Below are 17,890 nucleotides of genomic sequence, written 5' to 3'. Positions count from 1 at the left end.
CACTGGTCAGAATGGCCATCATTAAAAAGTCTAAAAATAACAAATGCTGGAGAGGGTGTGGAGAAAAGGGAATGCTCCTACACTGTTGGTGGGAATGTAAGTTGGTACAGCCACTATGGAGAACAGTATGGAGGTTCCTCAGAAAACTAAAAGTAGAGCTACCATATGATCCAGCAATCCCACTCTTGGGCATATATCCAGACAAAACTATAATTCAAAAAGATACATGTACCCCAATGTTCACAGCAGCACTATTAACAATAGCCAAGATGTGGAAGCAACCTAAATGTCCATCAACAGATGAATGGATAAAGAAGATGTACATGTATACAATGGAACGTGTATACAATGGAATATTACTCAGCCATAAAGAAGAATGAAATAATGCCATTTTGCAGCAACATGGATGGACCTAGAGATTATCATACTAAGTGAAGTAAATCAGAAGGAGAAAGACAAATACCATATGATATCACTTATATGTGGACTCTAAAATATGACACAAATGAACCTATCTACGAAACAGAAACAGAATCACAGACATAGAGAACAGATTGGTGGTTGCCAAGGGGGAGGGGGTTGGGGGAGGGATGGAGTGGGAGGTTGGGATTAGCAGATGGAAGCTTTTATACATAGACCGGATAAACAACAAGGTCCTACTGTACAGCACAGAGAACTATATTCAATATCCTGTGATAAACCATAATGGAAAAGAATATTTTAAAAAAAGAATGTATGTATATATATATATATATATATATATATATATATATATATATATATATACACACACACAACTGAATCCCTTTGCTGTACAGAAGAAATTAACACATTGTAAATCAACTATACTTCAATAAAAAATATATTGAAAAAAAAGATCTACTCTCTTAGCAGCTTTCATACCTGTAATAGAGTGTTATTAACTGAAGTTACCACACTGTGACTGACTTACATCCCCAGGACTTGGTGATTTCATAGGACCACCTTCACCCATTTCTCCATTCCCCACCCCCACCTCTGACAACTACCAATCTGTTCTCTGTATCTGTGAGTTCCGTGTTTTGTTTTTGTTTGTTTGTTTTTTAATAACTTTATTGGAGTATAACTGCTTTACAATGGTGTGCTAGTTGTTTGTGTTTTTTTTAAACAAACACAACTGTATTTCAAATGCATGCCATAACTACACTGAAGGGGGGAAAAGTTCTAATCAAAGTAATTTTCTTAAAATACATCTTTTTTGGAGTATAATTGCTTCACAATACCGTGTTAGTTTCTGTTGCACAACAAAGAGAATCAGCCATATGCACACACATGTCCCCATATCCCTTCTCTGTTGAGCCTCCCTCCCACCCTCCCTATCCCACCCTCCCTATCCCACCCCTTGGTCATTGCAAAGCACCAAGCCGATCTCCCTGTGCTATGCTGCTGCTTCCCACCAGCCAACTATTTTACACTCGGTAATGTATATACGTCAATACTACACCCACTTCGCCCCAGCTTCGCCCTCCCATTTTTTGTTTTTTATAAATTTATTATTTTATTTTTGGCTGCGTTGGGTCTTCGTTGCTGCACGTGGGCTTTCTCTAGTTCTGGTGAGTGGGGGCTACTCTTCGTTGCAGTGCGCGGGCTTCTCATTGTGGTGGCTTCTCTTGTTGCAGAGCACGGGCTCTAGGAATGCGGGCTTTAGTAGTTGTGGCTCGCGGGCTCTAGAGCGCAGGCTCAGTAGTTGTGGTGCACAGGCTTAGCTGCTCTGCAGCACATGGGATCTTCCCGGACCAGGGCTCCAACCTGTGTCCCTTGCACTGGCAGGCGGATTCTTAACCACTGCACCACCAGGGAAGTCCCCCGTGTTTTGTTTTGATTCTACATATAAGTGAGATCATACAGTGTTTCTCTTTCTCTGATTTATTTCACTAAGCATAGTGTCCTTAAGAGCCATCCATATAGTCTCGAATGCCAGAATTTCCTTCTTTTTTATGACTGAGTAGTATTCCATTATACACACACACACACACACCACATTGTCTTTATCCATTCATCTGTCGATGGACACTTAGGTTGTTTCCAGATCTTGGCTATTGTGAATAGTGCTGCAGTGAACATGGGAGTACAGGTACCTCTTCAAGACAGTGATTTCATTTCCTTCAGATATATAACCAGAAGTGAGATTGCCCAATCATATGGTAGCTGTATTTTTAATTTTTTGAGGAACCTCCATACTGTTCTCCGCAGTGGCTGCACCAATTTATGTCCCCACCAGCAGTGTACAAGTGTTCCCTTTTCTCCACATCCTCACCAACACTTATTATCTCTTGTCTTTTTGTTGAAGCCATTCGAACTGACTGATGTCTAGTGGGTGACATCTCATTATGGTTTGGATTTGCATTTCTCTGCAGATTAGCGATGTTGAGCACCTTTTCATATGCCTGTTGGCCATTTGGATATCTTCTTTGGAAACATGTCTTTTCAGGTCCTCTGCCCATTTTTAATCAGATTATTGGTTTCTTTTGAATTTTAAAAACCATGGACATGTATTACTTTCACAACATTTTTAGAAATTAGTCTAAATATAAAAAGGTAATGGATTAGTCCTATAAAATACTGAGTTGACATAATACAGGGGAAGGAAAAAAAGGATATATGTTCTAAAATTTTGACAAATACAGCCAAATTGTTCTCACCAAAGCTGTACTAATGCACTCCTACCAACAATATACGAGCATCAGCAGTGGGTTTAAGATTTTTATCTTGAGAAATTTGGGGTTAATTACTTAGATAGATGATATATCCCATCATAAACTGTTAACCTCTAAAGTCAGCCCAGAAATGTCATTTTAAGATTGTAGCAGTTAGCATTTGACTGCATCTAAAAGAAAATCTAACCAAAGCAGTTTACAAAATGAATTTATTTTTTTCACTACACACGAAATCTGCATGTAAATGGTTGCTGACTTTGATTCAACCACTCAATGTTGTCAAGAGCTCAGGTTCTTTTTTTTTTTTTTTTTTTGCGGTATGCGGGCCTCTCACTGTTGTGGCCTCTCCCGTTGCGGAGCACAGGCTCCGGATGCGCAGGCCCAGCGGCCATGGCTCACGGGCCCAGCCGCTCCGCGGCATATGGGACCCTCCCAGACCGGGGCACGAACCCGTATCCCCTGCATCGGCAGGCGGACTCTCAACCACTGCGCCACCAGGGAGGCCCAAGAGCTCAGGTTCTTAATGTCCTAAGCTGCCGGCTTCTTGTGCCCCTTGCCTGTTGACTCATGATTACAAAATAGCTGCCAAGGCTCCAGGCATCACATCCCCATTCTGAGCAAGAAGAGAGGGAAAGGGGAAACATCAACAATTTTTCCTCTCCTGCCTGTCCTTTAAAAGCAGAAAACTCAATCACCAAGATGAATAACATTTCAATGCAATATTTAAAAAACCCAAGATGATGCCAAAAAAAACCATGATGAACAAAATGTCAACATTTTAAATAAAGACAGGATGCAACAGAGCTAGAATCAGAGAGAGGTGAGACATGCAAGTACAGGGTCAGATTCTAGTTAATGATCCGAAGGATGCAGAAAAAAGGAGAGCTGGGACACACAGCAGAGAGAATTTCAGTGTCAACCAGGACAGACCAAAGATCAGAGAGATGATGTGGGTCTAGAACTGGCATTCTCAGGCACCCTGCCTCTGACCAGCTGTGTACCTCTGGGCAAGTTACTTTTCTGTTTTCCCACCAGTGAAATAGGAGACAGTCCTGCTGTGGTGCAGCTGCCAGTCTGTATTAAGAACCGTTTGGTTCTGGGGACCACAGCTCAGAGGCCCTCTTAGGGTTGGGATGCTCTGTGAAGAGCTGGGGTGGAGCAAAGTTACAGAACTAAGCAGGATTTCTGTGCCTCCCTCACTTGCTTGCTGTGTGACCTCAGCCAAATGGCTCTGCCTCTCTGACCTTGAGTTGCTCTAATGGAGTACATCCTGAGTGTTAAATAATGCTGCACAGTCAGGATAATCTATTTATTTATTACTTTTTTAAAATTTTAAAACTCCACATTTGAACGTGGACAACTTGGTGACATTCAGTACATTCACCGTGTTGTACAGCCATCACCTCTATTTGGTTCCGAGACATGTTCATCACCTTAAAAGGAGGGTCGGGCTTCCCTGGTGGCGCAGTGGTTGAGAGTCCGCCTGCCGATTCAGGGGATGCGGGTTCGTGCCCCGGTCTGGGAGGATCCCGCATGCCGTGGAGCGGCTGGGCCCGTGAGCCATGGCCGCTGAGCCTGAGCTCCGCAATGGGAGAGGCCACAGCAGTGAGAGGCCCGCGTACCGCAAAAACAAGAAAAAAAAAAAAGAGGGTCCCCACCCATCAGCAGTCACTTCCCCCTCTTCCCTCCCCCCAGCCCTTGGCAACATCTATTCTACTTTCTGGCTCTATGAATTTGTCTATTCTAGATTCCCCATATAAGTGGAATCATAGAGTATATGACTCGTGTGGCTTTTTCACCCAGCAAAAATGTTCTTGAGTCTTATCTGTGTTGCAGTATCAGAGCCTCATTCCTTTTTTTTTTAAGATTTTTTTTTGACGTGGACCATTTTTAAAGTCTTTATTGAATCTGTTAAAATATTGCTTCTGTTTTATGTTTTGGTTTTTTGGCTGTGAGGCATGTGGGATCTTAGCTCCACGACCAGGTATCGAACCCGTACCCCCTGCATTGGAAGGCGAAGTCTTAACCACTGGACCTCCAGGGAAGTCCCCAGGAGCTTCATTCCTTCTAAATGGCTGCATAATATTCCCTTGGATGGATACATCATGTTCTGTTTATCCATTCACCCACTGACAGATATTTGGTTTGGGGGCTATCATGAATCATGCTGCTGTGAACGTTCGTGTACAAGTTTTTGTGTGGACGTATGTTTTCATTTCTCTTGGGAATACACACAGGAGTGGGACTGCTGAGTCAAATAATAACTCTATGTTTAACCTTCTGAGGACCCGCCAGACTGTCTTCCACACTGGCTGCACCAATTTTTATTCCCACCAGAAATATAGGAGGGTGGGTATCAGTTCTTGAACCTCAAATCCTCAGCCCTTTACTTCAAGCCACAGTCTCTCCTCTCTGCTTCTGCTCTATTCATCCTCCCCCCAGCTCCCCAGGCAGTGAGTGATGCTTAGATGAAGCAGAACACAAACAACACAGGACACAGGACCTGGGTTGGAGGAGGGTTGGTGCCCAGAGAAACTTTTGGATGTGTGAGCATTCCAGTATTTGACTGGTCATTGGAAAAAGTCATTTAAGGCAGGGATTCATTTGGTTTTTTGTTTCCCTTTGTCCTAGAGATCTTCTGTACCCTTTTGATGTATGGCTCCTAAGTCCTTCTCTTTGAAGATGGATCTGCCCATTGGAGATCCTCAGGTATCTCTTGCATAAATCAACCTCTACGTTTTCTGATTTCAATTTCTTCAAGATGGGGGGAGTCTCTTCTTTAGACACTTCCTAGCCTGAAACCCCAAGCAGAGATCCAAAAAGTTCTTGTTCGCTTGATCTTGAAGGTCATGGCGATCATGGGATACTAGGGATGGGGCCACAAGGACAAAGGGGTGCCAAGAAAAGAATTCTTGGATGTTCAGCAAAAGCTTGGAAACAGTGGTGAGGAAGCCAATGTTGAGAGCTCTACAACTGGTTTCTGATGATATAGATTATCACCAAGAAAAGCAAATTTGTTTTAATAAATAAGATAGTATAAGAAAAGGTGTTGAAATTTCTCACATGACCAACCAACCCACTGAATATGTGAATAAGCTTTATAAACTTTTCAATAGTCAAATTACTATCCTATCTTTAATGTTCCTGACTATCATTAAGAGCTTGTAATCACAAGAGTGTAGTAAGAGCATAAAGATACTTGAAGAACACCCTGGATATAGAACTGGTCTGCCAGTCCAGTCTAGAACATGTTGGAGATGTCCTGCATCTGGGTTGTCCAATATGGCGGCCACCAACCACATGTGGCTATTGAGCCTTTGAACTATTGCTTGTGTGACTGAGGAACTGAAGTTTAAATTTAAGCTAATTTATTTTTAACTGTAGTAAAACAACAGTCTATCCTCTTAACCATGTTTAAAGTGTACAGTTCTCACTTTAACTTTAATAAAAATTTAAATCTAGATATACACACAGGTAGTCACTACCATATTGGACAGGGTAGATTTCCAGTTTTTTTCCCAGACGCAATATACCATCTTGCTTAATTCATCAATCTTTTTAAATTGTGAATCACTATTGTGATTTTTAAAATCACACTTTTTTAAAAAATGTGGGCCATGTTTTTTAAAGTCTTTATTGAATTTGTTACAATATCACTTCTGTTTTATGTTTTGGTTTTTTGGCTACGAGGCATGTGGGATCTTAGCTCCCCAACCAGGGATCGAACCCGCACCTCCCGCACTGGAAGGGGAAGTCCTAACCACTGCACCGCCAGGGAAGTCCCTCATCAATCTTTTTTTAATCACCTGTACTTTGGGCTTAGAAACAATGATTTTTTGCCCTTGTATTGCATTGGTGGATATAATATTTAATTAAATCATGCTGTTAGGGTAACAAGTACAACTGGCGTAAACAGGTTTGGGAATAAACACCTCACCCTCACTAAGAACACAGCTCATCCCATGTGGCACAGATGCACGTGCATTTCAGAGTAACCCCACGAGGGTTCTATATGAACCAGGGCCATCTGCATGCTTTGTAAGGGGGACAGAACCTGAGTTAGTGGGTGAGTGGGTTAATTGGGGAAAGTTGGAGGTTGGCTGAGAGCTTCCCCCTGTTCTCATCCTGAGAGACGGATGTGGAGCAGATCCTGAAAGCAGCCCAAAGTGCTTAGGGTCCGACTCCCCCTTGCCCAGCGAGGGGGGCGGAGGACACCCAGGTGAGTCACCCCTTCCCCGATGTCCAATGCAGGCACCTGGGTCCTTTCACAGAGTTGCCCTCAGCTTCAGTTCGTTTTGCCCTTGGCTTTGGGGGAGGGGGAGTCTTCCGGGGTCGGCGGGGTTGGGGTAGACGGATTTCGCCAAATCAGGGCTTTTCTTTCTGTAGCTGCTGCTTCCATGCAATCCTGTTTTCTACTGTCAGACTTTTCTCGATTAAAATGTGCGCGGTGGCCTGGAATAAACTCTGTCCCTCTGCTTGGAGGAGGGGCTCCTCCACCACTCAGAGAGCATGGTCACTGCTGATGGCCAAGGCTTGTGGGGAAAGGAGGGTCCCTGCTGCTACCTTAGCTGGGGCAGGTAAGAGAAACGTTAAGACAAGGTCAACGAAGGGATTCGAGTGGGAGACGATGACTGCTTTTGCTCTATGTTGGGCTCATTGTGAAGCAGAGGAAAACTGAGCTTGCAAAACGGTTTATTGAGGGAGCACTCAGGATGGACGCTGGTGGGAGGGGAGGAAGCAGGACTGGGCTTCCGAGGGAGACAGAAGGTCACCTGCCCCCAGGGAGGCTCTGCGGCTGGGACGGCCTCTCAGAGTTGCTCTGAGTTGGGGTGACAGGCAGGGACTGTATGCCATGACGTGGATGTGGGCTGCCCTGAGAAGGGAGTGTAACCCTACACGCTGGGGTGCTATTCGGTGGAGGCTGATCCCAAAGGGCCAGCAGCAGAGGTCTGCTTAGCATTTCCGGAAGCTGGCAGCACGCCCTTTATCCCTGAATGAGATCTGGGCAAGCACTGCAGCATCTACCCCGTCCTCACCAAGCCTCAGCTGAGATCTCCCTGCACAGGTCTTTCCCAAGTGGACTTTTCTGTGGTGAGAAACTTGTGTGTGCATGTGTGCGAGAGTATGTATCTGTGTGAAGACGTGTGAGTGCACGTGTGTGAGCATATATGTATGCAATCGTGTATCTAATGAGGATGCACGTGAATGCGAGGTTGTCATGCACATGTGTGTGAGCACATGTATATATAATTGTGTCTGCACAGAAGTTTGTATGTGTATGAGTGCATATGTGTGACAGTGTGTATATGTAATTGTGTCTACAAAAGGGTGTGTGTGACTCAGTGTGTGGCTGTATGCAATTTTGTGTCTGTAGGACAGTGTGTCTTAGGATGTGGGTGGGTATGACTGTGGGAGCAGGTGTGCATGCATGTGTGTGCATGTGACTGCATGTCCATATGAAGGTGTGTTTGAGTGTGTGTGTGTGTGTGTGAGTGTGCATGGAACTCTGTATTTGTCCAGGACTGGCCAGGTGGCTCCACAGTCATTAGGGACCCAGGCTCCTTCCCTCTTGTGGCTCTGCCTCCCTCACTGTCCAGCTCCCCTCTTGTCCAAGGCGTCTGCTTCAGAGCCCAGCCTCCCACTAGGGAAATGGGGTGCCATCTCCTTTCCATTAAGAGCATAACCCCAAAGTGACCCCCATCACCTAGGTCCACAACCCACAGGTCAGGATTTAGCCACATGGCCACATGTCACAACGAGGGGGACCTGGGAACCAACCTTTAGGTGAGGGTCTAGACAAGAAGAGGCAGAACGGCTCACGGTGGATGCTCACCCTCCAGCCACAGCAGTCTCGCTGCTCTGCGAGTGACATTGGTCAGTCGTGGATGGGAACCACCCAGAAGGGTCCAGAGACAACGGAACGCTCCTTGTTCTTCTCTCTTGGCAGAGCAGAATATGTGGGTAATAAATCTTTATTTATTGAGCACCTGCTGTGATCCCTGCCAGGCACTGTTTCAGGCACTGGAATGCAGCAATGAGCAAAGCAGACTAAGGACGCATAAAGCAGGGCAGCGTGATAGAAAGTGGTGAGGTCGGGGCTAAGACCCACCCAGCTTTTAGACCTCAGCTTGAGGAACCTCGCACGACCTCCCTGCCTAGGTGAGCCCTCCCCCCAACACCAACACCCTCTTGACCAACGTACATTGGGTCGCCCTGTTTGCATGACTCTAGGTTTCCCCGCTGGCTCCGTGAGCAGACCTCATCTGGTTCTGCGCATCTTCACGGTCCCAGCATCTAGCAAGATGCCCAGCGTAAGTGCTGTGGCTCCATAAAAATGTCACAATCAGGTGCAGGAGTGCAGTGCATGAACGAATGGATCCGTGAAAAGAGAAGCAGGAAGTGCCCCGGGAGCAGGAGTGGGGGCAGGGTGGGGAGGCAGGGACAGCCAGTGACGTCACAAGAGGTGGCTGGGAGGAAGGTTCCAGAAGGCTGGATGGGGTAGTGGGGCTGTCAGGGAGGGGAAAATCCCCGCCTTCCTGCCTCTTGTCACCACCACTATCCTGGCTGGACCCGGTCGGTGACGAGGGTTGAGAAGGGGCAGCACATGTTCAGGTTCCCAGGAGGAGCAACTTGTTTATCATCTCTGTGGAAGAAGAAAACACCCTGAGTGCCCAGGTGTCTCAGCAACCAATGCCTTGCTGTGATGGCCAGAACCACACCTGGTGAAGAGTGGCAGGTGCCAGTGGTATGGGAGAGGGGCACACGAGGGTCCTCTGGGATTCAGTGTCTGACAATCATACTTGACTTTTCATGTATCAATACGTCAATGTAGCATCTAGGCATATTTCGGTAGGAGCCGGATTCACCACAGACACACATTTTGGCCTTGGGATACTCTCAGTATCTTTTTCTACTGCACCTTTTTTTTTTTTTTTTTTTTGCAGTACGCGGGCCTCTCACTGTTGTGGCCTCTCCTGTTGTGGAGCACAGGCTCCGGACGCTCAGGCTCAGCGGCCATGGCTCACGGGCCCAGCTGCTCTGCGGCATGTGGGATCTTCCCGGACCAGGGCACGAACCCGTGTTCCCTGCATCGGCAGGCAGACTCTCAACCACTGCGCCACCAGGGAAGCCCCTCTACTGCATCTTTTAACTGGTTGCTGCTGGTGTACAAGAAAGCTATTGGTTTTTGAATATTGATCTTCTATCTAATCGCCTTACAGAACTATTTTTATTTCTAATAGCTTTTCAGTTGACTGAATAGTCTAGGTAGTCAATCACATTGTTTGCAAAATGGCAATGTTGTCTGTTTCCAATCTTTATTCCTCTCACTTCCTTTTCTTATCTTACTGCATTGGCTAAGTGCCTCCAGAACAATGCTGACTAGTAGCAGTGACAGCTGATGTCTTTGTCTTATTTCTGACTTCATGGAAACTCTTCCAATACTTCTGCTGCCATTGTTAAGTATAATATTTATAGTTCTGGTAGGTAGCCTTTATCAAGAAATGGAGAGTCTTCCATTTCTTATCAGCTAAGGGATTGTCATTTAAAAATGGATATTTCATGAAATTCTCTCTTGAGGAGATTATATAGTTTCTCACACTTGTCCCTTAAATTCAGTGAGAATTTGAATGTTGAATAACTTTTGCATTGCTATAATAAACCCTACATGGCTTTTTAAAATTGTGAAACACATCTTGCATATAAAATGATGCACAAAACATTTTAACGTACAATTTAATGAATAGCAATAAATGTCTGTGTACCTACTTCACCTTATGAGACAGAATATTATTAGAAGATAGAATATTATTAGAAACTTAGAAGGCCTCTGTGTCCTGCTTTTTTCTCATTTTCCTCCCTTGCCCGAATGAGGTAACACTGTCCTGAACTGGCTGTAGAACTTTTCCTTCTCGTTTTACCACCTAAACGAGGACTAATTAATGTTGCCTGTCTGTGAACTTTATATAAATAAAATCATACTGCCACCTGCTTCTTTATCAGCATCAAGGCTGGGAGATGCACCCAAGTTTTTGTGTCTGTTCCTACATTTTCATCACTGCAAAGCATTCAATAACGGATGCATCCATTCTCCTGTGGATGAATATTTGGGCTGTTTCCAGTTTGGGGTTCTTATGAACACGGCCACTGTGATCATTCTTGTCCATGTCTCCTGGGGCTGATGTGCAAGAGTTTCTCTTGGGTATATATGTAACTGGGAGTGAAGATGCCAAGTCAGGGATATGCATGTGTTCACTTTTAACCATTAACACCACGATGCTTTCCCAATGGGACATGTCATCTTTAGTTCCCCTGGCAGTGGAGGAGGGCTCCCATTCTTCTTTCTCTCTAGCATTTGATGCATTTTTGTACATCTACTGGGGGTGAAATAATATCTCATTGTGGTTTTAATGTGCATTCCCCTGATTACCAAGGAACCTTAGCATCTTGTCCTGGGTTTATAGCCTGTTTGTGTTTCCTGCTCTGTGAACTGATTGTTCATAGTTTGCACCCATTTCCTATGGGGCTGTCTTGTTAAAACTAAAGAGGAAGTCTTTTCATATTCTGTATATGAATTCTTTCTTGGGATATATACATAGCAAATGCTTCATCTTGGTCAGTGACTTGACTTACTGCTTTCTGATGTCTTGATAAACAGACATTCTCCATCTGGCCAAGATTCTTTTCATCTATAGCTCGATTTGACCTTAGCTTTGTGGAAGAATCATACTGCCTCCACTTATTAGCTGCTCATGAACGATGAGCTGGTTTCAGGATCAAAGAGAAAGTATTACACTGTGACCACAGGCAAGCTCAGTTTGCCAGGCTCTAGTTTCCTCATTTGTAAAACGGGGAACAATAACAGTAGCTGCCTCGAAGGGTTGTGAAGATGAAATGAGTCAGTACATATAAAACTCTCAGAATCGTGCTTGCAGAAAGACCCACGTTACCTGTTTTTATTGCTGTTGTTGGTTTGTATTAACCAGAGTTTAACTGTCCCTGGTTTTACGGGGAGCCTCTCAGCCCAAGAACACAGGGAAATGTCTCTCTTTGTAGGGCTCCCTCTACTACTTCCATGTATAGAAAAGACTCTGACTGTGCTTGCTTTTTTCATGTTATAACTGCCTTGTCTAGTCCAGGGTTTCTCAGTGTCGGTGCTTTTGACATTTGGGGTCGAATAATTCTTGGTTGTGGGGTGCTATCCTGGACATTGTGGGATGTTTAGCAGCAGCCCCAGCCTCTACCCGATAGATGCCAGTAGCACCCCCAACTTGTGACACCCGAAACTCTCCAGACACCGCCAAGTATGCTCTGCGGGGCAGGGGTGGGGGAAGCACAGAATCACCACTGATTGAGAACCATAGGTCTATCGAATCAATATAGTTACATATATACTCATTCAGCTAATATTGATCGAACCCCAGGTGCTGTACTAGGTGTTAGGGATATAATGATCAACAAGATAGTCGCATACGCACACCCATACACACACAATTACAAAGCTAGATGGTGCAATGTAGGGAAAGAGGGTGGAATGAGAGGGTGTAGGGTCCGGCCCAGCCTCGGATAATACAGGATGTTTCCCTGAAGAACGGACTCATAAACAGAGGAAGCCATAGGTGAAGATTAGTGAGGACAGTGTTTGGAGCAGAATGAACAGCATGTGCAAAGGCCCTGAGGTGCGAAGAAGCTTGGAGTGTGTGTGTGTTGGAGGGGAGGGGGTGGTGAGAAGGTTCCAGTAGCTGGAGCTGAGGGCATGTGGAATGAGGGGGGCCATCTCTGTATTTATCTCCATATGCCCCTTGCTGCCTGGAGGCCGGCCACACTGCATATTACCTCTGCACCGGGAACACGCTAAGCTGCTTCCCACCTCACAGCCTTCGCCCTCACGGTTCCCCCGCCTGGAACACTCTCTGCAGTAGAACTCCGCGTCCTTCAGGTCTCAGCTCAGACGTCACCTCCTCCAAGAGGCCCTCCCTGACCACCCCAGCACTATCACAATGCCCTGTTCTATTGTCTCCATTCTGGTCATCATTAATCTGAATTTTTAAAAATTAATGGCAGACACATCTAACACAAAATTCACCATTTTAAAGTGCACAATTCAGTGGCATTCAGTACATCCACAATGATGCACAAACACCACCACTATCTAGTTCCAAAATACTTTCAACACCCCAAAAGGAAACCATACTCTCATTAAGCAGCCACTCCCCACCCACCTCCCCCAGCCCCAGGCAACTATGAATCCATGCTCTGTCTCTGTGGATTTGCCTGTTCTGGACACTTCCCACAAACGGACTCACACACTCTGTGTCTTTTGGTATCTGGCTTCTTTCTCTCAGCCTGATGTTTTCGAGGCTCATCCTGTTACCGTCTGAATTGATCTTTGTTTGTTTCCTGGCTGTTTCTCCCAATTAGAATGTCAGTTCCAGGAGGGATTTCTGTCCATCTGGTTGCCCGGTGGCTAGAGCGCTGTCCAGCACACAGCAGGTGCTCAGGAAGCACCAGGGGAGGAGAGTGGCTGACCCCTGGGATGGAGCCCCTCCCTTCCCCCTTGCTGGGTGTGCAGGATGGGTTCTTGGTGAAGCTGGAAGAGACCAGCACAGGCCTGCTGATGGCCACAGGCCCCTGGGAACTTTGTGATCTGAGACCTCTCTCTCATTGTCCCATTCTCAGGGCGTCAGCGGTCAAATTTGGGGTCAGATTGCTGGCATTCTGCACTGTGTCCACCAAGGAGATAATGACCTCTTAGACCAGAGACGCAGAACTTTCTTCTTGAGTCACACACATGTACCTGTCTTCCTGCCCAGTCACCTTCTTTATCTGTTGTCCTGCATCTTGCTTTTTAAACTTAATTTTATGTCTTGGAGAACGTTCCATTTCGGGAACCATGAATCAACATTTCTGGTGGGGTTTTTTTGTTTTTTTGCGGTACGTGGGCCTCTCACTGCTGTGGCCTCTCCCGTTGCGGAGCACAGGCTCCAGACGCGCAGGCTCAGCGGCCATAGCTCACAGGCCCAGCCGCTCCACGGCACGTGGGATCTTCCCAGACCAGGGCACGAACCCGTGTCCCCTGCATCGGCAAGCGGACTCCCAACCACTGCGCCACCAGGGAAGCCCTCTGGTGTTTTTTAATTGAGGTGAGATTCATGTAACGTAAAATTAAACATTTTAAAGTAAACCGCTCAGTGGCATTTAGTACATTCACAATCTTGTGCAATCATCTTTTCTATTTAGTTCCAAAACATTTCCATCACCCCAAAAGGAAATTCTGTGCTCATTAAACAGTCACTCCCCAGACCCCCGGCAACCACAAACCCACTCTCTGTCTCTAATTACATTTAGATAAATGGAATCACACACTGTGGGTCCTTCTGTGTCTGGCTTCTCTCACTGAGCATCGTGTTCTCAAGGTCCATCTGCGTTGTGGCAAGTGTCGGGGCTTCACTCCTTTCGGGAGTCAAATAATGTTCCATTGTATGAATGGACCACATTTTGTTTAGCCATTCACACGTTGAGGGAGTGTTTCGGCTGTTTCTACCTTTTGGCTACTGGGAACTGTGCTGCTGTGAACACGGCTGTGCGTTCCTGGTTCCCGGTGTTTTCTTACACAGCTCTAGAACATTCCACCACGTGGAGATTCCATAATGCATACTACCAGTCCTTCATCGCTGGATATTTCCATTTCTTCCAGTCTTCTGCTGTCCAAACAGTGCTGCAGTGGCCATTCTTTGTATGTAGTTTAAAATTCTGTTAGGTGAATAATACTTTGGTGTTTCCAATTTACTTTAATTTTTTTTTCTCTTTGGCTGCGCTGCAGCACGCGGGATCTTTGTTCCCCGACCAGGGACCAAACCAGCGCCCCCTGCATTGGAAGTGCAGAGTCTTAACCACTGGACCGCCAGGGAAGTCCCAATTTACTTCAGTTTGCCCTCAAGTGGGAGTTCTATTCCCGATTTTAATTTTTTTTGTGGAAGCAGATACTTTCTGAAAGTCGTTTACGGTAGCCCCAAACAGCTTGTCATGGTGCTTGGCATGGGGTAGATCTTTTATTACATTAAAAAAATTTTTTATATTTTATCAAAAATTTCACATTGGGGTAGGGATATAGGATTTTGGTGTATAGTACATCTTTTCTTTTCTAGTTTGCCAAAGGAAACTTTATAAAACATTAATTGACTGGAGGAAATTCTTCTCTGTATGCTATCACCACGTAACACATTTGGAAAAGTGATGAAGACTTTTTAACAATCAACACGTAATTGATATATTATGGACAAGACCTAAGTCTATATTGAAAATGGGAAGCTACTGCTCATATTATTTTCTCCTTATATTTTATCTCTAGCAACACCTGGAAGCCCAATGAAATTAGCCACAAAATATTTTTAAATTATCCATCCTAAGCATAGTACAGTTTTTTCGCATATCATAGAATTTATTTATTTTTGGTGTAGAGTTCTATGAATTTTCAATCACGCACAAATAGAGCTAGTGGTGTTGTGAACCACAATGTACCCGTTACTTGGCTACAATAATTGTCAACGTGAAGTTGACCTTGTTCATCTCCACGTGACCACACCCCCCGCCGGCTGGTTTTAAAGCCAACCCCAGACAGCACACTATTATTCCAGGTTGAGAACGCCTTAGCGACAGGGATTCTCTTCTGTAACTGAGTCCCAGAGCCGTTGTTATCACACTTTCAAAAGCTACCATCCTCTCTTTGTGTCACCTGAGATCCAGGCAGCGTTCAAGTCCTTGATTGCCTCACAAGCATCTTGTTTGCGTTGGGATCCAGCCAGCAACCACACAGCACATGAGGGTGATGGGCCCCACCTTGACTGGGGTCCCTCTGGCTCAGGCGAGGGAGCCCAGGTTCGAAAGCGGTTGGTTTGGGACTGATTCTGAAGGCTGAGCTGATAGGATTTGCTGGTGGACCAGATGTGGTGGGGAGGGGGGAGGGGGAAGGAAGAGAGGGGGAGGTGGGAAGGGAGGAAGGAAGGGAGGGAGGGAAGGAAAGGAAGGTGGGGAGTGAAGGGTGAATCCAGGGTGACCCTAAGGTTCTGGACAGATCCAGTCGCTCCATCCGGACCTTGGACCTCCTTCTAGTTTCTTCGTTTGCCGCATGCTTTGGGCACGTCTTCACATGCATGTTTATAGCTTCGTCTAAATCGGCTGTACTTTGCTGCTTGCTTTGCTCCGCTGATTGGTCTACTTTGTGTGTATAAGCTCCACGGAGACTCCTGTTCATCTTCTAAGGTGCCTTTTTCTAGCTACCTGTTTTCACTGAAATACAAAGCCGGTATCTGCTAGTATAGAACCCTGTGTAGGTCATGGGGCTCCATTCGCCAGAGGCTATACCCCCTGGTTCTGAAAGAAATATTTGGAGTTGGTAGAACATTAACCGCAAATCTAGAATTTATAACAACTGCTTGATTCTTATATGGAGCGCACCGTGGATCACAAACAAAATAATACAGTTTCCTCATGGAAACCACTGAAACTTCACTTGCAGTCAGTGTCGACCAGCTATTTTGCCCTCCAAGGGGACAGCTGAGGATGTCTGGAGACACCTTTTGATTGGAACAGATTAATGTATTGGACTTGTGAGTTTAATTACATGCTTGGGGGGTGGGGTTGATTAAGGAAACATGTGTGGCCAGTGTTGAATTGTCTGGGAATTTTAAAAAATATTTATTTATTTGGCTGCGCCGGGTCTTAGTTGTTTGCGGCATGCGGGATCTTAATTGCAGCATGCGAACTCTTAGTTGCGGCATGCATGTGGGATCTTAGCTTCCCGACCAGGGATCGAACCTGGGCCCCCTGCATTGGGAGCACGGAGTCTTAGCCACTGGACCACCAGGGAAGTCCTTGTTTGGGAAATTTTGATTAAATTCATGAGCTCATTAAGCAACATTTTATTTATTTATTTATTTATTTATTTTTGCGGCACGCGGGCCTCTCACTGTTGTGGCCTCTCCCGTTGCGGAGCACAGGCTCCGGACGCGCAGGCTCAGCGGCCATGGCTCACGGGCCCAGCCGCTCCGCGGCATGTGGGATCTTCCCGGACCGGGGCACGAACCCGTGTCCCCTGCATCAGCAGGCGGACTCTCAACCACTGTGCCACCAGGGAAGCCCTAACATTTTTTAAGTTATTTATGTAACTGTCTGCTAGGGCTGCCATAACAAAACACTGCAGAATGGGTGCCTGGATAGAAACTTATTTTCTCTCAGTTGCAGGGGCTGGAAGTTCAAGATCAAGGTGTCAGCAGGACTGGTTTCTGGTGAGGGCTCTCTTCCAGGCGGCCGCCTCCTTGCTGTGTCCTCATGTGGTAGAGAGAAAAAAAGAGAGCTGGTTTTCTCTTCTTAGAAGGACATCAATCCTATTGGATTAGGGCTCCACCCTTGTATTTAACCTTGACTACCTCCCTCAAGGCTCCATCTCCAAATACAATCACATTAGGGGGGTTGGGGCCTCAACATACAAATTTTGGGGAACACAATTCAGTCCATGAGAATAACTATTAATTCATGTTATGTAGATGTTTAGAAAAATGTTGTTTAATAGATTTAAGGATTAACACATTGAAAGTCAAACAAGCTTAAGGAGTGGTGCTTGTCCCTCATCATACACAAAAGGCTTCAAACAGTAGTGTCTGTCAGTTCCTGAGTGTGCAAGGACCCTGGGCAGCCAGGAATCTGCAGTCCTCTACCAATGGATTCATGGCCATGTGACCTTAAGCTTGATTACTAATACAACATCCTCTAAAGGGGCTGCATCAACTTTTACCACAGTATTTGAGAGCCCCTGTTATCCCACATCCTCAAGAATATACGGTCTTTTTCAACCTTTTTGGCCTTACTTCATCCAATAGGTGAAAATTGCATTGTATTTTCTATTGCATTTCTCTCTGGACTGAGATGGAGCATGTTTTCCTGTTGTTAAAAGTCATTTAAAAATGTGTTTTCAGAGAATTGTCTATTCAAGCCTTTGTCCCATTTTTCATTGGGTTATTGATCTTTTTCTTATTGATTCTTTGGCATTCTTTACATATTAAGGAAATCAGGTCTCTATTGATTAGATGTGTTGCCTATATATTTTTTTTCAGTTTGTTGTTGATCTTTTGATTCTGTTCATGGTATTCTTTGCTATGTGAAAATTTTTTAACTTTTTATGTAACAAGATTTACTCT

The 17,890-nt window shown here is 45.4% G+C and overlaps 1 protein-coding gene across 1 annotated transcript in view; it reads left to right on the top strand.

The window, feature by feature from the left end:
* Window positions 1-17,890, top strand: part of ACSBG2 (acyl-CoA synthetase bubblegum family member 2) — a 67,251-nt gene that overhangs the window by 17,820 nt on the left and 31,541 nt on the right.

The sequence above is a fragment of the Mesoplodon densirostris genome, chromosome 3 (genome assembly GCF_025265405.1).
Source record: "Mesoplodon densirostris isolate mMesDen1 chromosome 3, mMesDen1 primary haplotype, whole genome shotgun sequence".
In the NCBI taxonomy this organism is placed as follows: domain Eukaryota; kingdom Metazoa; phylum Chordata; class Mammalia; order Artiodactyla; family Ziphiidae; genus Mesoplodon; species Mesoplodon densirostris.
This window is presented reverse-complemented; position numbering and strand designations above follow the sequence as displayed.